Below are 5,814 nucleotides of genomic sequence, written 5' to 3'. Positions count from 1 at the left end.
AAATCTGTTAAGAAAAAAAAAATAGAGAATTCCACTTTAAATTAATTACTTAGAAAGTACTGATGAATATTTACCTACACTTCTGGCAAGTGAAAGCTACATTGGTCACAAAATCATGGTGTTTAAAACATATCAAAGGATTTTAAGTATATCTCCCAAAGCCTTAATTAACTAAGTTCCCAAAAATGATAAGCCCATCCTGTAAGAACTGAAACCCATAGCTGCATTCATTACTTGCAGAGCAGAGGGAGAGGGAGAAATCCCCAGGTTAGAAGGACTCAGCAACCAGACCACCAACTTGACACAGGGAGCAATATTGTTTGCTTCAGTTTTTTCCTGGGTTTCTGCACAAAATGTCTTTTCCTACATAAAAAAATTACAAGACACATAAAGAAGCAAGAAAATGTGACCCAAGATTTGGAAAAGATAAAGTCGAGAGAGGAAGTGCAAAGATGATATGGTAGACTCAAAGATAGGAACTTTAAAGTAACTGTGATAAATATGTTCAAAGATTTAGTGGAGAGATTGGATAATGTATATGAACAGATGGGGAAATTCTTTGGAGAAATGAAACCTGTAGAAAAGAACCAAGTGGAAAATATTAGAAATTTAAAAACTAAAAAATATCAATTTGATAGTGTCAACAGCAGTCCCAACATAAAAGAGGAAGGGAAATAAGTTTTTATTGTTTATAAGCTTAATTATTTTTTTCAAAATTATGCTTGGGGTTATAGCTCAATAGTAGAGAGCTTCCCTATCATATGCAAGGCTCTGGTTAAAATCCCCAGTACTGAAAAAGTAATAATAATAACTTTTTCAAAAAAGTATCCAAGAAACTAGGTAAAAATTAACAGAATAAATATAAATAAAACATAACCTGAGAATATTATAGTCTAACTACTGAAAACAAAAATAATAAAAATTCCTAAAACTAGCTATAAAAAAAAGCATTGTATATAGGAAACAAAAATATTATTTGCAACTGTATGCCATTTTTAAGAAACAAATTTTAAGTAAAACTTAAGTTTATAAAAGGACTGAACAGAAGGTTTATAACAGTATTATATAGCATACTCCCAGATTGGAAACAGCCTACATGTCTATTGTAATAGTTACTGCTGCATCACATGTTACCCAAACACTTGGTGAATTAAAACATTTGTTGTCATACAATTTCTGTGGGTTGGGAATCTTATCAAAAGAAAAGCAGTCTCTTCTCTCATAGATTCCAATAAATGCGTTGATTGGAGTTGCAGTCATCTCACACTTGGAGAAGCTTCAGAACTGGTTTTTGGCAAGATTCGTTTCCTCACAAGCTGTAGGACTGTTGGCCTGAGTTCCTCATTGGCTGTTGGCTGAGGTCCTCCTCAGTTCCTGTCATGTGGACCCCTCCAAAGAGCAGCTCACAACATGACAGTTTGCTTCATCAGAGAAAGAAAGTAAGAGGAACCAGAAAGAGAGAGAAGGGTCTTTTATGTCCAAATTTGGAAATGAAATGTCATTGTGTTTTCTATTTATTATAATAAAGTCACAAGATCCAATCCATACTCACAAGGAGAGGATAACACAAGGATAGGATATCAGGAGGTAAGGATCATTGGGAGCCATGACCGAAGCTGCCTACCACATCTGTCAATAGGAAAATGGGTTTCAATTCTTTTGCAATGAGTTTGCTGCCAGAACACAGGTGTCGTGAAAACCACCACTAAATCAAAACTAAAATGGTAAAGGTAAAGGCTCACATCAACATTATTGTCATTGGACACATAGATTTGGGCAAGTTTACCACGACTGGCCATCTGATCTACAAATGTGGTGGGATCAAAAGAACCATTGAAAAATTTGAGAAGGAAGCTGCTGAAATGGGAAAGGACCAACTATGCCTGAGTCTTGGATAAACTGAAAGCTGAGCATGAGTGTGGTATCACCAATGACATCTCCCTGCGGAAATTTGAGACCAGCAAGTATTATGTGACTATCATTGATGTCCCAGGACACAGAGTCTGCATCAAAACCATAATTGATTAGAGGAACATCCCAAGCTGACTGTGCAGTCCTCGTTGTTGTGGTGGTTTTGGTGAATTTGAAGCAGGTATCTCCAAGAATGGGCAGACCCATGAGCATGCTGGGTGTGAAACAATGAATTGTCGGTGATAACAAAAAGGGTTTCATGAGCCACCCTACAGTCGGAAGCGATGTGAGGAAATCGTTAAGGAAGTCAGCACCTACATTAAGAAATCTGACACAGTAGCATTTGGGCCAATTTCTGGTTGGAATGGTGACAACATGTTGGAGCCAAGTGCTATTATGCTTTGGTTCAAGGGATGAAAAGTCACCCATAAAGATGGCAGTGCTAGTGGAACCACACTGCTCGAAGCTTTAGTCTGCATCCTGCCACCAACTTGTCCAACTGACAAGCCTTTGTGTCTACCTCTCCAGAACGTCTACAGAATTGGTGGTATTGGTACTGTCCCTGTGGGCCAAGTGGAAAGTGGTGTTCTCAAGCCCGGCATAGTGGTCACCTTTGCTCCAGTCAATGTCACAACTGAAGTAAACTCTGTTGAAATGCACCATGAAGCTCTGAGTGAAGCTCTTCCTGGAGATAGTGTGGACTTTATGTCAAGAACATGTCTGTCAAAGATGTTCATTGTGGCAGTGTTGCTGGTGATGGCAAAAATGACCCAACAATGGAAGTATCTGGTTTCACTGCTCAGGTGATTATCCTGAACCTTCCAGGTCAATAATTTGTTGAGCAAAATTAGTTAATTGCAAAAGAATACACCTTAGGGGCTAGGAATGTAGCTTGGTGGTTGTAGATCAGCATGCAGAAGGCGCTAGATTCAATCCCTATTATGGGAGGGGGGGAGAAAAAGAATACATAGTACATGATTCCATTTATATAAACTCCAAAAGCAGGTAAAACCAATCTGCAGATAGATATCATTCTGGGCGTTTGGAGGAGGCCTCAGTCTGTTTGGTGCTGCTATACTAGAATGTCACAAACTGGGTTATTTATAAAGAACATAAATTTATTGTCTTACAGTTCTAGAGGCTAAGAAGCCCAATACCAAGTTGTTGGCATTTGGGGAGGGCCTTCTTGCTGCCATCCCCTATGGTGAAGAGCTGAAATGAAAACAGAAAGAGACAGAGGGAACCACCCACTGCTATGAAAATGGCATTAATCCATTGGTGAGGTGGAGTCCTCATGACCTAAACACCTCTTAATACTGTCACAATGGCAACTGGATTTCAACGTGAATGTTGGAGAAAACACTCAAGCACAGCAGAACATTTGCTTGAAAAGAAGCACGAGGAAATCTTCTCAAGTTCTAGAAGCAGTCAATGTCTCATTTTGTCAGAATCCACTGAGCTGAATATGTACCGTCTGTATATTTTATTTTATGTGAATTATACTTTCATAAATATAATAACAAAGAAAATGAAAGTAAATCTTTTAGAGTAGCCCAGTTGTATTTCTTAAAAACAAAAATTGTAATATCAGCACTTTTTTTTAGTAATGTTAAGTAAAACTTAAAAGTCTAACATCATCTTCTCCCAACCCAAGAACCTAGACAAGGAGGAGTACATGAGAAAGATGCTGAATCACCAGGGAGAAAAAGTTGTTAAAAATGACATCGGTTGAGGTCGGGTTGATCCACTGAGGCTTTTCCCCAAGTGGCACATAGTAAGAAATGCCTCATAGGGTAACTCTGTGGTTTTGCTTTACTCAAGGACTATTAGATCTGTGGGAAGGAACTGGAACAGAGTTACTGAAAGTATTAAAGATCTAATCACTTTTTTTTATCTCAGGGGGTAAAAATGTAATGGGTTTGCTGATGTCATGTCCAACTAAAATATAGAAATGGAAAAAAGGAGTTCCATTTTTCACTAATAATTAAAAAAAACTGATATATTACCTAACTACTAAATAGAACATACTATTTTTCTCTAGTCTTTTCATATTAAAAAAAAAAATGTCACCAGCTAGGGATGTGGCTCAGGGGTGGGGTGCTTGCCTGGCATGCATGAGGCCCTGGGTTCAACCCTCAGCACCAATAAAATAAAATAAAAATTAACATGACACACTCAGACGAACTTTACAGAAAGATTCCAAACACAGAATAAGAGATTTTGTTCCCTAAATGTTAGAGGAATGATGTCTTATTTTAGTGAAATGTAAAGTCACTCATAGGAAAATACATCCTTAACAATTTCTTTTTCCTTTCTTCCTTTCTTTTTCACCTTCTATCTTTACAACTGTTCTTGATATTCTCAACATATTGATTTATATTTAAAAGATTGTTTTATTGTGAGTCAGAATAAGGCTTTCATATATATATAAATATATATATATAAATATATATATATATATATATATATATATATATATATATATAACAAAAAGAACAAATAAACAAAAAGCAACGAGAGAGTTTTGTGTCAGGCACAGGGTCACACACCTGTAGTCCCAGAGGCTCAGGAAGCTGTGGCAGGAGGATCGCAAGATTAAAGCCAGCCTCAGAAACTTAAGCAAGGCCCTAACCAACTTAGGGCAACTTAGGGAGATCCTGTCTCAAAATAAAAAAAAATAAAAAGGGCTGGGAATGTGACTCAGTGGTTAAGCGCCCCATGGTTCAATCCCTTGTACCAAAGTAGAGAGACAAAAGAGTTTTGTACAAAATAAAAGTCATTTTCTCTCCCACATAGCAATCCAAGCATAAGGATGTTGCAGTTTCACAGTGTTAGGAATCAAGATTTTCTGTCTTGTTGCTCCTTTGAGTTGCTGTGTGGTATTTCTCATTGCTCTGCCACCTTCATCTAAATTGTGCATGTCTATGTTTCAGAGAGAAAAACTGATACTCATCACTTCTTTACATTTCATTGGCCAGAGATTAGTCACATAGACACTTTGAGATTTGGCCATCAAATCTCCTACTTGCCAAACCCTGCAAACAAAGGCAGCCTTATGCCTACCTGAAAATTCCACTAGTAAAAAACACCCACCTGACTAAAAAATGACAAAATCATGGAATTTGCAGGGAAATGGATGGCATTAGAACAGATTATGCTAAGTGAAGCTAGCCAATCCTTAAAAAACAAATGCCAAATGTCTTCTTTGATATAAGGAGAGCAACTAAGAACAGAGCAGGGAGGAAGAGCATGAGGAAAAGATTAACATTAAACACAGACGAGTGGTGGGAGGGAAAGGAAGAAAGAAGGGAAATTGTATGGAAATGGAAGGAGACCCTCAATGTTACACAAAATTACATATAAGAGGTTGTGAGGGGAAAGCGGGGGGTGGGGGTGGGGGGGGGGAACAAGGGAGAGAATTGAACAACAGCAGATGGGGTAGAGAGGGAACATGGGAGGGGAGGGGAGGGGGGATAGTAGGGGATAGGAAAGGTAGCAGAATACAACAGTCACTAATATGGCATTATGTAAAAATGTGAATGTGTAACCGATGTGATTCTGCAATTTGTATTTGGGGTAAAAATGGGAGTTCATAACCCACTTGAATCAAATGTATGAAAGATGATATGTCATGAGCTTTGTAATGTTTTGAACAACCAACAAAAATAAAAAAAACACCCGCCTGGGAGAACAAATAGTGAAGAACAATTAGGAGACAAAGACCCAGTTGTCTTCTATCTCCCTACTATCTCCCTAAGAATACCCCATAAGACTACTCTTTTGGAAGCAATCACCATTTGCATTTATATTATAAGGCAAGAAATTTGGACTGCCATACAAACATAGCTCTCATTGACACCCAAATTCTCATGGAAATGATAGCAAAAAATATATTTTTTTAAA

The 5,814-nt window shown here is 37.8% G+C and overlaps 1 pseudogene; it reads left to right on the top strand.

Annotated features, from left to right (window-relative positions):
* The first annotated feature begins 1,721 nt into the window (after nucleotides 1-1,721).
* On the top strand, nucleotides 1,722-2,744 carry LOC124080856 (elongation factor 1-alpha 1-like; annotated as a pseudogene).
* Nucleotides 2,745-5,814: the final 3,070 nt, after the last annotated feature.

This window comes from Marmota monax, unplaced genomic scaffold (assembly GCF_021218885.2).
Source record: "Marmota monax isolate L192 unplaced genomic scaffold, Marmota_monax_Labrador192_F-V1.1 WCK01_AAM20220418_F8-fsc00048, whole genome shotgun sequence".
NCBI lineage: Eukaryota > Metazoa > Chordata > Mammalia > Rodentia > Sciuridae > Marmota > Marmota monax.
The sequence above is the reverse complement of the archived record's forward strand: the minus strand, read 5'-3'. Positions and strand labels throughout refer to the sequence as shown.